Source organism: Hippichthys cyanospilos, chromosome 7 (assembly GCF_059441005.1).
Source record: "Hippichthys cyanospilos isolate Australia breed blue-spotted pipefish chromosome 7, RoL_Hcya_1.0, whole genome shotgun sequence".
NCBI lineage: Eukaryota > Metazoa > Chordata > Actinopteri > Syngnathiformes > Syngnathidae > Hippichthys > Hippichthys cyanospilos.
The window spans coordinates 6573636-6594268 of NC_142375.1; the positions used below are offsets into that span (position 1 = coordinate 6573636).

Here is a 20633-nt window from a genome sequence, read left to right on the forward strand (position 1 = left end):
GTGGATTACAAACAACCCACAGAAAATGATTCATTACATGTTCTCTGGGGCCTGCAGCAATAGTACTGTATCTGGAAATAATTTGAAATAATTTAAAGAACTCAGTATTGAAACCAACAGGACCAGAATTGCTGCCGTTCTGAAGTGCTGAAATGGCTTGCTGTACATCCGTGACAAAGATCTAATTACTTAAATCCGCGCTCAAGTCTGTAAATTATATACAAATGACTGTGAACCCGTTCGTCCAGATGGTAACACATAAGCAATTCACAAAGTAGGAAACAACCACTATAGCAGGCAGGAGTCCCTTTCCATGAAATCAAATTTTTAAAAAAAAGGCCTAGATGTATCAAGCAGCCAAGAATATCAAAATATGGCTTAATTTATGGCCATTACTCTCTCTTTAAAAAAAAAAAAAATACCTGTGCAACCACAGGCGAATATTTCATTCTAAGGCAAAACTTGTAGGCAAGCAGGGAAAGGAGAAAGGATTCCTGAACTTAACTCCTTTTTGTTAAATAGTTTTCTTGACCTAAGCTCATTTGCAGTGGCAGCTCTGACGTAGGAAGGTGCACAAAACAAACGTTGCCACAGCTCAGCGCATATTGCTGTGCACTTTTTTCTCTGACCGCTCTCCCAGGCCAGGCTCTGGGGCCAGAGAAACATGTTCTCTCTGAGGCACCGATGGATTGAGGAGAACCTTGCGGCCAAGGTTTTTCACAAGCAGCTCGGTTATAACCTCTGTCCAGTCCCCACCTGCCCAGGAAGGCCGAATTCCGTGGCGTCCGCCCTTCACCACATACATAATGAATTGGTTTGACAACCCCTTGTGGCGGCCTGCTAAGTGCAGTGACAACCACTGACAACAACAATGACAGCCACCTGCTCACAATGTTCTTTGCTGAGAAGTCCATCTCTGTGCTGGAGCATCCTCCCTGGTTACCCAACCTGGGTGTCTCTGATATTTTTCCTCTTTCTAAAGCTCAAGATATTGATCAATGTGACCCGTTTTGAAGACATTGTAATGATGATTCCTTGTAGAAACCTCTCACGGGTGCATCAAAGATGTGCAGAGAAGGTTAAGAAAGTGTATTAGATCACAGAGAGATTACATTGAAAGCAAAGTATTGCAACACCAGTGCTGGAACTTGACACACCTATTTTACACGCGGTTTTATACGTATTTTCTTAAGTTTCTTATCTTTAAGTTTGTAGTTTCAAACTCATTCCTGGTGGCAAGGTGGAAGAGTGATGACTACGTCCGTCTCAAAGTCAGAGGTTGTGAGTTCACTTCCAGCTCTAACATTCCTGTGTAGCAAGTACTTGTCTGCCTGTGTGGGTTTTCCCCAGGTATTCCTGTTTCTTCCCAAACATCTAAGGTAGGTATATTAGACACTATTTTTTTCTTTGGTGTGTTTGTGAGTGTGAAATGTTGTTTGTCTTTGTATGCCCTGTGATTGGCTGCCAACCAGTTCAGCATGTGGCCGGTGTACTGCCCAAAGACAGCCAGGAGAAAGTCCAGCACACCCGCAAGCCTCGTGCAGATGAATGGTCAAGATGATGTTGGATGGATGGATGGAAAGCCATTTGATTGAAAGTCTCCCGTTGTTCAAATTTTTCTGTGTAATAAATAATTGAGCATATTCTGATTATTACCTCTAAAGTTCAGTTACTAGGTTCAAGTAATTTCAGGCACAATATCCATCCATCCATCCATTTTCTGTAGCGGCTTTTCCTCATTTGGGTTGCAGGCCTGCTGGTTGTCTATCCCAGCTGTCTGTGGGCAGTAAGCAAAAGACACCCTGAAAGACAATTTAGCTGTGGTGGGTCCTCAGCTGCTCAGCTCATTATCATAATTATAATAAAAGTCAATTTCATTTTAAATGTAATTTTCACATACATATATATATATATATATATATATATATATATATATATATATATATGTATTTATATGTATTTATATGTATGTATGTATGTATGTATATATATATATATATATATATATATATAAATGTATGTATATATATATATATATATATATATATATATATATATACATACATACATACATACATATAAATACATATAAATACATATATATATACATATATATATATATATATATATATATATATATATATATATATATATATATATATATATATACATATATATATATATATATATATATATATATATATATGGACAATTTAGTATGTCCAATTCACCGCCCATGCATGTTTTTGGAGTGTGGGAGGAGCCTGGACTGCACGGAGAGAACCCACACGAGCTCTCAGAGGACATGCAAACTCCGCACAGCAAGGCCAAATTTGAACTTGGGTCCCTGAACTGTGAGGTGGACGTGCGAACCACTGTTCCACTGAGCCCCCCTCAAGCACATTATATCAAATGTTTTTGATTTGTCGTCATTCCAGACAAATCTTATTGAATCTTGAAACTTCCCAATGAACAAGGGCTATTAAATCTTTTATTGATGTTGATGCCTATAGTAGTCAAAGGTTCACGTCTAGTTAATTAAAGTTAATTATTCTACTTGTCAATACATGTACATTACTGGTATATCTCAAGGAGTAAAAATACACTGCTTCCTCATAATAAGTGACTTGTACTGTATTTTACAAACATTTAACTTTTCACTGCCAATGATGCCTATTGACGTTTTACATCCATTTTTACGAGTGAATGGGTTAAGAGGGGGGCACATTGGTGACGCAGTGGTTAGCACGTCCACCTCACAGTTCAGGGACATAAGTTCCAATCCAACTGGCACTGGCCTTCTTGTGTGGAGTTTGCATGTTCTCCCCAAGCAAGCTGGGTGCTCTCCTGGCACTCCGGCTTCCTCCTACAACCCAGACACATGCATGGCAGGTGGATTGGACGTACTAAATTGTCCTTAGGTGTGATTGGTTGCGTGAATGGTTGTTTGTCTCTATGTGCCCTGCAATTGGCTGGCAACCACTTCAGGGATGGATGGAGCGATGGAGGGACGGTGTGTGCATGTGTGTGTGTATGTGTGTCCTCATTGCGGCCCATATCCTTGTTGCTATGGACAATGAAAAAGTAGGGAGATAAAGCAATAGGAGGAATTTTCATGTGAAGGCACCTTTTTGCTCCCGCTCTCCATTCATGTTGGGTGAAGAGTGGCTCGCATACACATCCAATATTGCATTCTTTACTAGGACAACACACATATAATCTTGCTCTTTTAAGAGCTGAGCACATGAAGCACCAATTTGGCAACAGGCAGCCAGGGGCCTGCAGGGCAAGGTTGAAATAAGAGAGTGAGCACAGAAGAGACACTTGAGAAGGGGAAATTCTCAACAAGGACGAACGAACCACTAAAACCATTTCAGGACTTAAGGAAAGATTTGTTTTCAATTTAGAGTCACACAGTCTCAAAATTGTTTTCATATTTCACTGAGGCCTCATATGCAGTCAAAGGTTGTGTATTACATGCTATTATTTGTAGTGTTAGAGCAATTGAATCATTTGCAGAAGCTTACCTTGACTTTATGGTAAAGATGGTTTACATTATAGAGTTACCTCAAGAGGTTTGAGGGTTTGTGGCCGCACCAACCACTTCACAAGGTGCAGTGGCAGAGTTTTTCCTACGTCTTGGTTACTGTGCATTTTAGCAGAGTCTTGGTGGCCTTCTGTTCCACATGTATAGAACAGTTTCACTGGTTCTCTTAAAATGTGGTTAGGTTATTTTTGGGGTTCTGAGTGAAATTTCCACTGTGAATGTTGAAAGCAAAAATGATAAATAAATCATATTGAGGGGAAAAAAAAAAAAAACAGCTGTTGCACAGGTGTAGCCGTGGCCATAATATGAACTCTAACCTGACATTTAGTTGCCTGTACGCACTTTTAAATTCCTCCCAATATTTTCTGAGCAAATTTCCACTTTACGTTACATCACCGCACCTCTTAAATGATAGATGTCAGTAGTCTGTTTAATACATTTACTTGTCGGCATGCTGTGGTGGGCCATTCACCAGGTGCATCATGGTTGCTAAAGAGAGCGAGAGAGAGTGATACAGAAATAGTAAGGGTCCAACAAGAGAGAGCATATTGGCATCAAAAAGACACAAGGAAGAACAAGAAAAGATATGTTTGACAGGAGCTATTTGAGAGCTTACAAATGCCTTGTTTGAAGATGTGAAGAGTTGGTAATTGGATTGGCTGGGCAGGACACAACTGAACAAGGATTTGAGCGGATGTGAGGTCTGGTATGATTGCGGCCCTGTGATTTTGTGGTAACTGGGTCTCCCAAAAAAATAGTGGTTCCTTATTAATGATAGCGACCTTAAGAAAGGCATTGTATGTCCATCTGCTCCACAGGTGCAGGAAACATCCCAATGCTCCAAAGTGCAACCAATGGTGCATGCAAATATTGTATTCCTCAACATCCGATCTAAAATGCAACGCATCTGACAAGTACACCACATAAAACAGAGAACTTAAACCAACAGAAGCAGTGCTGTGTTTATTCTGACTAACCTCTTTATGTGAACTTTGTTTTCTTTGTTACCACGTGTCGCGTATACTCTCGAAGTTCAGCTTTGAAGTAAGATTGTGCTACACAATCTTTCATAGTCGCAATCCAGAAAACAGACGTGATCAGAACATGAACCGTGGCTCACCACAATGAGCCACTGTTGAAACCTTTATGATAGCAAAATGATTAAGACAGCCATGTGAGGTTTCACGTAAAGGTCATTCACTGTGGACTAAAAACAGCTGAGTCTGCTGCAGCTCTGCTCCGGGAATGATGTGTTGGTCCAAAGAGAGGTGGGGGAGGTTAATGTCCCAAACACACACAACACACACTTGCAGGATGTTTTCTACAGCTGTGATTACAAAGTGTTACTCCCACAGACACAGAGTGAGACATTGAATACCGCTCACACACCGTCTCCGCCGCAATTGTAGACTTGCGGCGCACATGATATGTATCTGCCTGACCACATGGTGTATCTCAGGGGCTATAATTATTATTCCCTTCCATACACAAACAACATATAGTGCTCCACTCTGCAGAATCCTACACTAACAGGGGGCTCACATATTTCATATAAATCCTGACCCTATGATTCTTATATTGCCTCAGTTCTCCTATTTGCAGGAGTATTTCGAGCATGTAATTATTCCAAAAGAATAACTGCAGAATGCAATTCCTCCAGACCTTGCGTGTCAAGACTGAGAAGCTGAATGAAAAATTGTGGATGAGAAATGTAAGTACATGACCGTGAATGAGCTGAAAACTGTGAAGTTGAAATGCTTTGAATTGGTCAAAAATCTACAAAGTGTAAATCTAAATCTGTATTTTTATTTTGAAACTTTGACAAATATTGGGGTACGTATTAGCTGAGCGGTTGCAAGTTGGAACGGTGGGACTCCGTTCAAAAGAAAAGGAAAAAACAAACAAACAAAAAAGTGTAATATTTGGCTTTTTTTTTTTTTTTTTTTTTAAACTAAAAACAAATTGCAGTAGACGTTGGCAATGAGGGGGATCACTGGGAATGGCTACATGCTAGAAAAGTTGAATTTACATTTAATAGTGCAAATTCTGAATGGTGGTGATCCCGTTAAGTCGGAGCAGGGTGTGAGGAGGTGAGGAAAGAGGGGGACCCCAAAAGTGCAGGAACTGAGAGAAAGTAGCTCCAAAAATCTGGGTTTCATAAGAAAACAAGGCAGGAACAACAAAATAACAAAAGCTGGAAAAAGTAGCAACCAAACTAGAAACTAAAATGAACTTAGGCCAACAGCAGGGTGACAGCATAGCAGCAAAGAAAAATAAGCAATGTCCCAACTAGAACTGAATGCAAGCCGTAACTCAAATAAACTTCACACTTAACGAGGAAACACCAATCAGCTGGAGAGGGACAAAAGGCAGGGGAAGCTGATTGGATGACATGAGGCTGGCAGGTAAACAGGCAGGTGGACAAGATCTAACTAACGAGACACATATAGGAAAGGCAAACACAAGGAAAACAAACATGTACTTAAGAACATGAACAAAACTCACACGACCCAAAAAAAAACCCACAAACCCCAACCAAACATGAGAGATCCAATGATCAGAAAATGTAACATTTTTGGATGACAGTGAATTTTTGAAGGAGAAAAATAGAAGCAAACCTGCTGTAAATTTTGGGAATAAGTTGAAATTGGAACGGTGAAAAGCATGGAAGAAGTAGTACATTAAAAAACGTATGCAAAATAAAATAGCGGAAGAATAATAATGAAGACAGTGGTGTTCAATAGCATATGTTTTATTTTCACACAATTACGCTTTAATACTTTCTCATTTTGCAAACAGAGCTACCGCACCGTTAAAGATAAATAAATATTAACATGTCATGGTTAGCATTGGCACCCTCTCAATACTACATTGGTTTGCACAGCAAACAAACAAGTCCACATTTATAGTTGAAAGATATAATTAACAGCAATAATAAAATGACTGTGTAATATGTGCGCTAGTGAAACATTTTTATATCTTTTGTTCCATCAGAATAGAAGCAATGTATGCCTGCAAGCAGGCACGTGCAGCAGTGGGGCAAGGGCCCGTTTGGTACCAATTCCCATTGCAACTGCGTCCGATTTGTGTCTGGGTGTGTGAAAGTCTGTTCAAATGCCTTTCTAAAAAATGCCTACAACATTAATGAATATTATCAATTTATTCTTATTTTGCTACACAAAAGATCTGCGTTGAAGACACCAGATACTATGAGAACCATATCTTTTGAAGTTGTGGTGTAAATGTTATTCGCTAGTAACCAATAAGTTTTTTTTTTTTTCAATAGAGTGTTGTGTATGCATTCTATATATATATACTGTATTACATAGTTATCAATAATCGGTGGTGAATTAAATGCTAGCTAAATGGAGCTAACTGTAGTTTGTTTCTGGGAAGTAAATATTTGTGTGCTTAAACTGTATCAGATCATAAAATGTCAAAATGTTAACAGTTCAACAGGTTGATCATAGTTTCCAATGCATACTTGTTATGATCAAAAATACTTTTCTAGCCAACTGTTTTCCAATTTTCTTTTGTAGCTTCTGCACCGTCGCTATGTCGTTATGTTCGGTACAGCATCTCCACTTCTCTCCCCATCCACTTTGTCCAGCTGATTATGGGGATGCCTAGGCATTTCCAAGCATGTCCAGGGTCGTCTCCGAGGTCTCCTACCAGTGGGACATGGAAGACGGAGCACTTCGCCAAGAAGGAAGAGGGCCAAGCCACCTCGGCGGGCTCCTGTAAACGTGGAGGAGCAGTGGCTTGATTCTGAGCTCTCCCGGAGGACTGAGCTTCTCAACCAACCTCCAACGTAGACCCTGCGGAGGAAACTCATTCTGGCCTCTTGTATTGGGGATCTTATTCTTTCAGTCACAATCAGGAGAGGGCACTCCACAGTTTTTTGATTGACCGCTTGGGTGAAAGTTGGAGATCACAGCTTGAAGACAGCACTACATCATCTGCAAAAAGTAGACATGCAAAGCTGAGGCCACTAAACCAGACACCCTGCTGTGACCTTCCTGCCATGGTTGCTTTTCCACTGTTATGTTGTGTTGTATTGTGTTGTGTTTTTTTTTAATTATTAAACCAGGATCATCGTTGTTCTTTCTGTAGGTCTGATCACCAGAATTCAATACCAGAATTCAGGACCGAGGACTTGGAGCGTTGTCAGGGGAGTTCGTATCCTGTCAAAGTGCCAAAATTTCTTTCAACATTCCAGTTTTTTTTTTCAAAAGACTGACTCAGAAAGTCACTTGTCAGGGAGTAGAAGTTAAACAGTGATCCTAAACATTTTTGGCACAAGCTGGACTCTGGACTCAGCTGCTCGCTTGCTATGACACTGATTTATAATTTGGATTAAATAACCTTTTCGACATTGTTGTGAGAGTGTGTGTGTGTTTTTAATTTCCTGTATGTTCTAAGAAGCTGATGTAGACTGACATAGACAATTTACACTTGTGCTAAAATACAGTAATGCATGGGCTCTATTCATTTGTTTTGTGATGTTGATATCAAATAAATTAAATCCCCAAACACAATGTTATCTTAATGCTTCGCTTTTATTTAGGGCAGAATAGTAAGCATAGTCTACACATAACAGCAATTTTTGCAAAAGGGCGATAAATTATTCCAGTTTTCCCTATCGATTTTTTTTTCTTCCTTTAAAACCAAAAGTCTCAAAAATTCCACCCATACTGCAGATTTTTCAAATTCTTTGGCGATTTGCATCACCACTCAATATTTCCCACAAAGACGCCGCCAACGTTGGTGACGTTGAGAGACAAGTTCTTTCTGATTGGACAGAATTTGGTGAAACTACTGCCACCTAGCGGCTTGGCATGCTTGTGAATGAATCAAAATTCACTGTGCAGATTCATGCATCAGTATTTTTTTTTTAAAGAAACAGAGGTGTATGGATAGATTTTTTTTAACACATAATTATCCTGGTTTAATAGCTACGTGTCGACAATGCCAAAGAAAGAAAGTACTGCAGCTCAGCATTTGATCTTAAAGCTGTGTTAATGTAGAAGAGCATCGATGCAAACTTGTTTTTTAAAGGCCTCCTTTCAGTGAGGCACAGTATTATCTGGCACCCCTTGTGCTTTTTTTTTTTAATCAACATTAAAAGGCAATCAACAAAACGAAATATGTTACATCGAAATAATAAATCCATTAACCTGACCAATGAAAATGTGGAAAACAGAACAGCTATATTGGAGACCTGACAAAAGACAGAAACAGGCACCTACCACCTCTACACGATTATTGTGAGGCTATTGTAATCAACCTCAGTGCAGTGAAGCTTTTTGCAACCACATCTGGAGGCTAACACATCTATTTAATCAGAAAATATGCAAATTCAGCAATTTGGAGAATAAACTTTTATATGATTCGAAAGAAATACAGAAAAACAAAAATCGCCACTAGTATAAGCCCCACCCCGTAGATACTGTAGCTTTATTTGAAGTAGTCGACAAACTTCAAAATGTTTTTGCTCAAAGCGCTAAGGTACCTAGGCCCTGCTTAATCCTCTTTTGTTTTACGGTTATGTTTTCGAGTGAACTTCAAATGGGAGTGACAAACAAACAGCTGGAATCAATCATTCTTTGCCTTTTTATTTGATAAAATAAGCGTGAGCTTCAAAACAGGCTCTAAGGAATACTTTGAAAGGTTGCTGCAATACGTTCTCAAAAGTTTAATTGTATACAGTAAAAAAAAAAAAAAAAGAAACTCAATTCAAGAAAGACAATATGTTTACATTGATAGTGGACTAGATGCTAATTCTTATCTGTAACTGGCAAGGCCTGAGTGTTTGATAGCAGGCATGCGCACATGCTTATGTGTGTGTGTTTGTGTGTCACGTTATCAGCACTGGAGTGGTTTACTGCCTATGTTAAAGCGCTTCCACCACAAAAATGTTTTGATCCATTGCCCTCACATGGTTAAGCATTCATCACTTCACACTGTGCTCCTTTTGACTGTAACCCAAGGACAAACACACACACACACACACACACACCCACACACACACACACACACACACATCAGTGAGATAAAGAGAACGTTTAAACTGTTTCAATGACAACAGTCTATCTCTCTGCTCTCTATATTTCAAAATACTGCATATCTATCTATCTATCTATCTATCTATCTATCTATCTATCTATCTATCTATCTATCTATCTATCTATCTATATATATATATATATATATATATATATATATATATATATATATATATATATATATATATATATATATATATATAATTTTATAGTGACTTACACTCAAAGTGTTCTTTTTTTTCATATAATTCTCTAGCTCTCTCAGCAAGGAGAAATCCTTCAGAATCCATAATTCACGCTTCACGGCTTCTCTCCCTCCCAGTTGCCCACTATTTTGCCTCATGTAGGCCTCGTTTTGTGTGTGTGTGGTAGTGCTTGTGTGCGTGTGTGTGTGTGTGTGTGTGTGTTTGTGTAAAAGGAAACCATGAGAGAGAGGGACCTGAATACAGATGCAGATTCCTTGCAGAGAAGTCCAAACAAACACGTGCATTTGCACCTTTGCGCAGACACACAAGCTCACACTCCCTCGTGCAAGTAGTTACCAATTTTAATGATTCAGTATGCAAAGCAGAGCAAAATTTAAATGTAGAGGGCAAATGAGCACCAGCGGCATTATCAAAGAGAGTTCTATAGCACATAAATCAAATTGCATGCAAACTCAAACGTATGTGTAAAAAAGTCATCGGGGATGAAATTCAATAAACCCAGAAAATGTTCTGTTTATAGAGCCTTTGGTGTACCTTTTAAATCAGAGGAGAACAGGTGCTACCAGAGTTTCCTTCCCAGGACAAAATGAGTCAGCTGAATTCATGTTTTAAGACCATTTGCTGTGTTACATTCTCTCAAGGAACATCTGAGGAAAATTGAACTTGCTTGCCAGAGGATTTGCTGATTTACTTGACAGTATATCTTTAGAAGAAATTGGATTTTAAGCCATTAAAACACGCTGCATTCCATTTGCTACTTCTATTTATATTTAAGTTATTGGTTGTGCAATCTTTTATTTTTTATTTCTTTTTTTGTGGTGTGTTACCAGACTCTCCTCAGGTGCCGTTCACTGAATGTCATAATCACTGATTAGAATAAAATGCCACTATATCCATGTTTCCTTTTTTGAAAATACAATTATGCTGCTGCATTCTTTTTGCTACCTGTTGTGCATTTTTTTCTATTGAGTATGATTTGTCAAAAATTTTAATAATTATCAATCAGAGTGGACAAAGGCATCTAGCACAAAGGCTTCATTCTGTTTTGGCAAATACAAAGATACGCAGTTTTATACTCAGCTTGTTCAAATGAAGCTGTCATCTGGCCAGACATGTATTGGATGCCAAACAGTTCCGTACTTTTGCTTTCAACATAAAGTGGATTCATTCCTTTTGCCTTATGGTATGAGTGCCTCTCAAGTAGCTTCGTTCTCACACACAAGCACACACACACGCTGAGAGAGGGTGGCACTGGACCAGAAGGTCTTGGCCATGTTAGCTCCACGTGTTGGGGCTGTCCTTGGGTTCCAGCAGTCTCAGTAAGCCTGCTGATTTATGAGGCCAATCATTGTGAGCATGTGTGTGTGCGTGTGTGTGCGCGTGCGTGCGCGCGTGTGTGTTTGTGTTTGTGTTTGGGTGTTAAATTGGACTTCTCAATGTCTTAGAAATGTGAATGTGCCTTTTTAACATTCCTTATTTCATTATTATTACATTTTTCTTCATTCCATTCAACGTTCCAAAATTACAAAATAAACGACTGTCAACCATGTTTATTTTATTCGATCTTTTTTTCAACTCCTTAAAAAAAAATCATATTTAAAATGAGAGGGTTTTGTGAATGATGGTTCAGTTGTTCAGTAACCAAAAAAAAAAAAAACAAGGAAAAAGTGTCAAAGGCAAAAGAATAAGAAATGTCTTTTGAGACAAGTTAAAAAGATGGACAAAGAAAGGTCTTCTCTAAGCCTCCACCACGTTGCCTGCGTACCTCCAGGCCATTGATTTGAGCACTGGGCAGGTGTGTAGTGGTGGAACTCAAAAGGAAAAGTGAGGCAAGAACATTTAAATATTTGAAAAAAAAACAATATATAAATGATATATGTCATATAAATCAAAATACATCCAATATAGTGTTTGAATATCAAAATAAATGTTTAAAAAAAATCTTCTATCCATACCTATAAATCATGGGTTGTTCCTGGCAAATCAGAATTTCCTGCTTGATGTTGTGTTTGTTGTTGTTCGTTTTAATTTTGGTGGCTTTTGTGTTATCCCGTTAATTGACCCAAAAAAAGGTGATGAAAACATATCCTCCCTGGCAGAGGTAATGAGCCGTTAATGACCACCTGTTCAGGGCCTGTGGGGAGCATGCCGTCGCCAAACACAGTGTTGTTTAAACATGATTACCGCACTACTTTGTGGGCTGGGGGCGCAGGATGGTGTGTGCGTCAAAAGGGAGCCTTTGGGTTTTAATGATGTTTTGGAGGCTCTAACAGACGTCAGAGTTGAGACTATTCAAGTGAGACACAGGCAGCGTGGCTCCTGTGGTCTTCCCTGCGTGTGGATGAAGCCACTGGGGGCTTTTTATGAGCGCTGTAAAACCTACTAAGGGCGCAGGAATCGTGATGGGACGCAGACGAGGCTTCGTTTGGCACTGCAGCGATAGCTTGGCTCCACAGCATATTTTCGCACACTGTATAATCATACATTTTCTCCACTGGTTGAGTTGGAGTGCCGATAATCTTTTCCAGCACCCGTGAAAAGCATTTTTTAATATTTTCAAATTATGAAAACTCTAACTCAGTTGTCAAATGAAAGGGGAAATGTATTCGGTTTTGACAAAAAAAAATGTAGTAACAAAGATGTAGTTTTGTACTCAAGTTATTCAAATGAGCTATCAACTGGCCAGACATGTATCAGATGTCGTACAACATTTTAGGAAGCATCACATGATGCTAAAACCGATTTTTTTTTAGCTTTCTGTCATCAAACATTACGCTGACAGTTCCTGTCTTAAAAACAGCATCGTTCCATGTTACCTGTCAATTTAAAGGCAAGGCAATCTCCGCAGCAACACCACAATAATATAACACGCACTTTTAGAGGAAAGGCAAAACAGCTGCAAAGAGCTAAAGAAGTCATATGGATGTAGTGTAACACCAGTTATCAACACTTATAAATTTAAATAGAATTAATGTAATTAATTGTATCAATAATAATTAAAGGAGGTCCACCCAAAATGTTCCTTTACGTTATAATGTGTTTTTTCCAGCACCCCTAAAAAATATGTTTTATGCTTTTTAATCATGAAAAATAGAGACTATTTGATACCACAAGCCTAAACATGGCATTGTGAGCAATTTCAGGCAGCAAAATTCAAAATCCACCTTTTTGATCATCTCATGAGGCTTCCATTTTGCCACTGTGTAGTAAAAACGGGTGGGTTTTGCTGCTTTCTTTATTTTCCAAGTACAGGTTTAATTAGAACACAGTGCCAGAATGCCGTGAGAGAACACATATTTGTCATAAAAAAAATTGTTGTTGACTTCCCCTTGGAGTCAAATGTCAGAAACAAACTGCTGCAATTGTGGATGATGTGCCTAGTTTCAAGGTAGTGAGGACAAAAAATTAAGTCGGATTGCCCAGCTGTTCAGTGTTAGCATCTTTTGAATTGTCCTTATCAGTGCTTCCTATTGGCTTTTGTGTTTTTATATGTTTGTTTTAAGGTGCCTTGGGACAATGGCTTTCTTCTTTTTCTTCATTTCACTCCCAAGACAAAGCAAGCAAATTCATCAAGTGCCTGCTCACAAATCAAAAAAAGTCTCATTTGAGGCACTCTTGTTTCAAGGTGTACATATTATTTCCCATTTCCTTCACAAAATTCCATTCCATTTCTCCTCTCACGCTTTTGACTTCTTCCTCATCTGACTTTCCACAGATCTCAAGGATAATGCTCATTTTTTTCCCCCCGCTCAGCCTCTGAATCAAATCTAATTTCTCTCAGGCCCACTCCTGCTAATTTAGCCTTAATGCTCCAAATCTCCCTCCTTCACCCCCAGCGCTCTTATCTGTCTGCAGCTCTTTTACTCACAATGAAATTCAAGTGTAATTCAAAAACCTCCCTCTGAATCTAATCAAATTCTTCTCACCGTCTCTCACTCTAATGTCTGTTTAAAAAGATCTAATGCTATACAATACTTTCTTCCTCAGTCGCTCAAGCCCTATCCGCTTCCTTATACCCATTTGTGTCCATCAAACAAATGGGTAAGACCCAGAATGAAAAAAGGAAACTTTAAGCCTATGAACAGGGTCTAATATGGCCAAAAAAATGAAAAGAAAAGAAAGAAAAGACGTGTGTGGAGGGGAGATATGAACATTTTGGAATACGAGGACATGAGAAGTAATATTCCAACAATATGTTATGTAACATATGATATAGCTGAACAATATCTTCACATTCCATGGATTTTTTTTTCCACTCTCTTTTTTTTTCTTCTTTTGTCACTCTCTTTGACCGGCCCACCTCCTCTCAAGTCCATCCTCTCATCTGAGGTGTTACCAAGGGTGCGAGATGTCTGGTCAGAGAAAATGTTCCCACATATCAGAAAGGCTCCTGGGTTCTGAGTGGACGTGTCCAAGAGGAGGAAAATGTCAAGTTGAATACAGTGTGTGAGGAGAGAGCCATGAGGGCAAAGCTGGGAATGAAGGTGATTAATACCAACAGAGCAGAGGCTACGCTGCTGAAAGAAGGGCGCCGGGAGCGCAGCTCTGCTTTGTACTTCGTTTTCTCCAGGAAAAAAAGCCATACCCTGTGCTTCTTTATCAGGGCCTGTTTGGATTATTACGCTTAAAACGGGTCAGCGACTCGCAGTTTGCGGCACATTGTAACTGGTCGATCTGATTGAGTTTCGCAGTTCTACCACGCCAGACGAATCCAAACATGTTGCAAATGTGAAGAGGAAAAACTATCTTGCCTTAATCAATGCCACAAATCATATATTTGTCTATCATGTGTTGATGAACTTAAACATAGACATTGTGGTCAAATAACTTTCTCAATGATTGATTCAAGTGGTAAAACGTTTTTTTTGTCAGTATTAAACATGCATACATCCATTGATCCTTTTTCTGTAGCCGCTCACAAGGGTCGCTGGTGCCTATCCCAGCCGTCCGGGAACTAGGCGGGGAACACTCTGAACTGGTCTCTGGACAATTGCATAGCACATAGGGCCGGACAACCATTTATGCTTCCGATCACCCCTAAGGACAATTTAGAGTGTCCAATACACTTGCCATGCATGTTTTCGGAGTGTGGGAGGAAGCCAGGCATGGGGAAAACATGCAAACTCCGCAGAGGAGGGCCGAAGTGAACTGGGAATGAACTTGGAACTCTGAACTGTGAGGCGGACATTCTAATCACTCTGCCATTGAGCTACCCTCAGTGGTAAAAAAATAAATACGATAAATAAAATTAAATGTATTACACGGAAATGTTTTCTATTTCATGGGGCTCTTTAATTTGCTCCAAGCAAGAATCTTACCCATTTGGCTCAAACCTCAACACAAGACAGCGTCACAAATGTCCTGAAGGTTTAGGTAATAACTAAGGAATCTTGTTCATATTTTGGTCACTTTTGAGCGTTAAAAAAAATATGCTATTTTATTGCCTTATAAACCAAGTCATTCTTTCAGTTCATATTGTAAAAGGGCCCATGAAATGAATTTTCCTTTGAAAGACAAAACATTGTCGCTCAAGAGCGACTGTGGCTTTAACCGCGGAAGTGTACTTTGTGTATGAGTCAGATTGTGTTATCGCAGTCATTTCCAAGGAACATGTGACTCCAGTTGAGCTATTTTGCACGGGGATTAAAGCTGATTATTTTTTTCCTGAGTTCCACGTTTTTCCTTAGTTCCATGTTTTGGCGGATGCGCACTGTCCATATTTGGTCCAAGTGGGCATTCGCATTATTTGATCAGTTTCTTTACTTAACAGGTCTAGACACTAATTAACAGTACTGACCTTAGATTACTGTCACTTCTCTCCCTCTCTCTCCTAAGGCTTGTTTCCTCACACCACATAAGAGCCTCTTGAAAAATTAAAATGAACTCACAATAAGCGTATTTGCTCCCCCACAGGACACTTTTGAGGGGTGCTCAGCAACAGTGCAAGGTGCTCCAATCAATGGCCTTGTTCCCACAACGCGGGCCTGCAGCTTGTAATTTGCATGACATTAGTAGATGGGCTCGCTCTCGCTGTTGTGCACACAGCACTGCTTGCATATTTAGCATATACACTGTCTGCTTACTGCGACATACAAAGAATATTAATAAAATATGATGGGGAAACACAAGCAGAGGAAACATAAGACGTTTTGCCTCAAAGTGTAATGAAAGCTTCCGCCAGACAGTAGTGGACACAATTTCAAAGCTGTGCTGAAATCTAAAACACTTTTGCGAAGAAACCACGTCCTCTTTGTTTCCACCAAGAGCAAAACATACAAATAAAATATTCTTTCAGATTTTGTGACTATATGTGCGAGAAGTGTTTTCTGCTCTGCAGTCAATGAGGACAAAAGGCTTTTGTAATCACATCACTCTGCTGCTTACCTATCAGTGAAATCATTTTTTAGGGAATTAATGGACATAGTTCTAACTTTAGAGTTTTTGGAAACTGCTAACTAGTTGACGCTTTGGACATTATAATATGTAAAAGAAGTGAAATTAATGTTTTTGCACTCAGATCACGCACACATTTTTCAGAGCGGAGGATTCTTTAGGCAATAAAAAGATTTTATGAATCTCTTATAACCCCCATACTAAATTTGACAAGTTGAGCGTTATAAAGACAGTTAAACTATTACTTTCATATATACTTGCACATTCAATGCTTCCTCACAAAATTGCATGACTTTCAGCATCTATGGATGTGAAACATCTTAGGAAAAACCATTTGGGTAATTCGTAATTGTAATACATTTTGGCAACTTCTGAGGCATGATCTGACCTTTTTTGCGAGACACTAGACACTCAGTTCACTACCCCACCCCACCCATCCTATCCTTTTTTTTTTTTTTTAATAGAAAAGAGTTCTGCGCAACCAACTTCCACATTTGATGACAACAAAGCACTTCCTTTGGTTCCGGTGACTGGCCAAACTCTAAAACTGGCAACCAGAAACTATACAACTGTCAGCCTGGTTTTTGTTTACACAAGATGTCTTTATGAGTTAACAAATATTATCATAAGCAATGTCATATGAATGACATGCTCAAATTTAAGTTTTGCCAAAAGACACAAATCAGAAATGATGTATCTCCGTTTTAAGAACAATACCATTTTTCTTAAAAGTAGTAAATGATAGCCAAAATAAAATCTTATGATAAGAAACAAACTTACACATAAGCATTGCTTTAAGCATTTACAGCAAGACACCTATGTTTTCCTACTCTGTTTTTACCTCTACTAATTGAAGTTGAGTTACATATTAGAATTATGTTTACTTAAGTCTACTGAATTGTAGTCACTGCTTTAATAAATAAAGTCTAAAATTACACCTTTGCATAGGTATAATTTTGAGAAAAATCTTCTAATTGATGACTTACTTAAGAAAATGCATTGAGGAAAGGCTTGCTTGAATCTAGCAAAATTGGCCTGTCTCATTAAATCTTCGAGAAAATATTGCTTACATTTTACTGAACGTTAGGTCAAGTTGCTTAAATCTAGTCTCAAACAGGAGGGGAAAAAGCTCATGTTAAACTACATTTAGAAAAATGAATCAAAAAGATGTTTTTAAGATGTTTCTGGTGGAATAACTCAGTGGTCTTCTAGCAACCTCGAGGCTGTGGGTTCAATCCGCTGACCATTGTGACCCTGTCAAAGTGTCTTTGAATCACATGTTGCTCCTGATGCTGTGTGAGAATTTTTTGCAAAACAAGATATTTTTCCTTTTCAGACAAAAAATTTAAATTAAAATTAAAATTAAAAAAAAATTCTTAAAATTGATTTGGTCACTTGATGTTCTACATAAAGTGGGTTGTGCTAAATGTGAATAAAATTGATGATGGCATGCCAAAGGTTTATAAACTAGATATCCAACTTTTTATTTTTTTTAAGCAAATGAACTCTGCAGATTCAAACGATGACTACATAAATGTTTAATTATAAAGTATTCATCTCTAATAGGTTGATGTTTATAGTGGGGCTCATTTTACTTCAAAATATGATTCTTTAACATTGTGCAGTAATTTGACCTTTTTTTTTCCTCATCATTCTCACAATATTTTAGCCAAAACATGGCACACTCCTAGTAGTGTGATTGCCAAGTGTTAAAATTTGTTGGGTGAGATTTTAGCTCCCTGTTAGCTTCCTTTGATGCTTTCCCTTGGATGTGGAATTCCTTTGATGTAAAGGTGAAAGGATTGGACAAAAAAAAAAAGCAGCCTTTATTGTTATTTTTTGATTGTTTGTTTGTTTTTCACTTTCAGCAATACAATGCATGAGCCCTATCTGCGCCAGAGTTTTAGGAAAGTACTTTTAGGGCAGGTTCCTCATTTACAAAACTCAAACAGAAATGCAATGATGAGAATACAACGCAGTGTTCAATTATGAATACAAGTCGAACATAATGGCTTTTTTTTTTTTTGCACTCCCTTACTTAGGCCCATAAAGGTTTTGGGAACAATCTCGTCAGCTTGTCTTTATTCTTAACCGCCACATTCAATGAGCACAGATGACAGGTTTATTGGTAACCATTGTAATCACTAATTACGTCTCAAACGTAAACTTTTTGACCAAGGACCACTGCTCCTTAAATTTTTAAGAAGAAATACATATTTCATGTTAATTAATGTGTCAAAAAGCAAACATGTGGATGTGACAGACTTATCTGCCACTAATGAAATTCACTCACATTTGGCAGGTTGGCGGGCGTTAGCATCCATCACTGTGAAACCTAGGATCATTTGAATACCTGACATCTCATTAAATAAAAACATGAAAATGTTTGCGTGAGAAGTCAAACAGCCAGAGGCTAGCATAAATATAAACAGACCCAAACCGTTCCGATAAAAATGGCTTCCTTAAAACCTTCCAATCCATTATGTTTATTCTTTAGTATCTAAGTTCATGCTAATGGAATTCAGGGTTAGGGTTATTTTAGGCGTTATTTTTTACAATGATGTTGCTGCAAAGGCTGTCATTTCAAATTGAAATCGCTGCCCAACTCTACAGGATATATGTGATGCTAAAAGAAGCACAGCAACAGTAGCCTGGGCGGGGGGCGCGCACAAATACTCGCAATCCATCTCCGCTGTGGAGCAGACGAAGGGCAGAGAAAAGCTTCGTTCATTTGGCAGCTAAGTGACTCGATGTGATATCGACGAGCTCACCGTGGCAACCTGCAGAATTCCACCGCCTCCCCGCAAGCCTGGCAGACTATCTCTTCAGTCCTGCCTCCTCTTCCCCACGCCGCCCCCTCCCTTTTTCCCATCCCCCACCCCAGAAGCTCCAGGGAAGCGATGGCATGGGGAGAGGGGGGGGGGGGCTCCCTGCTCTGAGAAAGGAGAGTGAGACACATGGAAAAGAAGGCCTGGCAGGCTTGAGGAGAGGAGAAAAGACAGAGCGGCAGCACACAGGAGCCGAGCAAAGGAACGGGAAGGAAAAGACGAAAATCCTCTCTCCCGCAGCCCTTGTTGACAGTGACGCTGGGAGAGTCGTTTTGAGGCAATGAGCCAGAAAACATAGAACGGCCACTGCCATTCACTCACAAGCACAACACTCAGCGCCACCCCACAATCATTCATGTCGGGGAGAAAGGCACCGGGGCGATGAAATGTATGGCGGCCTTATCATAACAGCCCTTTTGGATGCACTGACTCATATTCACAGTCAAGTGTTCAAGCCAAGATAATACTAATGAGATTTTCTCTGTGTTTGCATGAACCCAACGCAAATATAAGACCTATTATTGCTTGTAATTGCACACAATTTAGAGAGCCGTGCAATGAAAATAACAAAACTGTAAATGGAAAGAACCGTATTCGTATCCTCTGCATACAAAACCGACGGCATCCATTTATTATTGTCTGAGACATGTTGGATTTGATGCGAAGTGAATATTAATCCCCAGTTTCTTGCTCTCTCCCTCTCTCTTGACAAATGTAAAAACATGAAAATAGCATTTCATTTCCTACCAATCAGCCTCGGGTCATGTGCTCATGACAAGAAGGAAAACACAGCGTGTCGTTAAGCTGTCAGCTAATCAGCATTTGCTGGTAATCCTCCTCCCTCCCGTCACATCTTCCAAACAGATACCCGACCAAAATCCACCCACCCCCTCTCTCTCCACCCTTCACCCACAACACTACTGCTGCTGTAGTCAGCACGTGAAACGGATGGCCCAACCCCTGCACTGCAACACTAGTGTGGCTGCAGGGCAAGCTTAACATTTACACCGTATGATTACACACAATCGAAGAAGTACCCTGGCTTTCACTTCATCTGGTTACAGCGATACAAATGCATATGTAATGTACCCTTTTGCCCTTTTCCCTCTCAAAACGTCCGCTGTGAAATATTCGCTAGAAGGCACCTGCTCCTTTCGCGATGGGACATGTGCTCCATCACTCCACATATTGAAGGGCCAAACTTAGGACAAAACTCTTATTTTAGTAACTAGCAAAGGTAGCAAAATAAAAATGGCTTCACTTGAAAGATGAAAGTTTTTTGGCAGTGGTAGCCTTGTCAGGCCATTAACATGTCAAGGTGCTTTGCAGTACTTTCATAGCCATTTACTGAGAAAGGACATTGACTGGAAAGGTAAAGGCATTTTGGGTGTTAGAATCAGATGGGTAACACTGTATCATTATGCAATTTTTCATGCATATGGGCATATATATGAACATTTGTGGGGAAAAAAATAAAAACATTGGACAATAAAACATTTTTGTTCTCAATTTTTTGATTAAAAAAAAATAAAAACGATTCCTTTCAAAAAATGAAAGTTTTGTTTCATATCTTATAATATATAATGTAACATAA

At 39.2% G+C, this 20633-nt stretch overlaps 2 long non-coding RNA genes across 2 annotated transcripts in view; one reads left to right on the plus strand and one right to left on the minus strand.

Moving 5' to 3' along the window:
* The window catches only part of LOC148420828 (uncharacterized), a 28864-nt gene extending 20844 nt beyond the window's left edge, over nucleotides 1–8020 (plus strand). Inside the window, exons 5-6 of the long non-coding RNA XR_015866060.1 lie at nucleotides 5208–5258; nucleotides 7158–8020. This is a non-coding gene — a long non-coding RNA (uncharacterized LOC148420828). The remainder of the gene's footprint in view (nucleotides 1–5207; nucleotides 5259–7157) is intronic.
* LOC148420829 (uncharacterized) lies at nucleotides 6326–19058 on the minus strand. Its single transcript, XR_015866061.1, has 3 exons — nucleotides 18983–19058; nucleotides 7352–7506; nucleotides 6326–7285 (listed from the first exon to the last, which is right to left on the minus strand). It is a non-coding gene; the product is annotated as an uncharacterized LOC148420829 (long non-coding RNA).
* Nucleotides 19059–20633: the final 1575 nt, after the last annotated feature.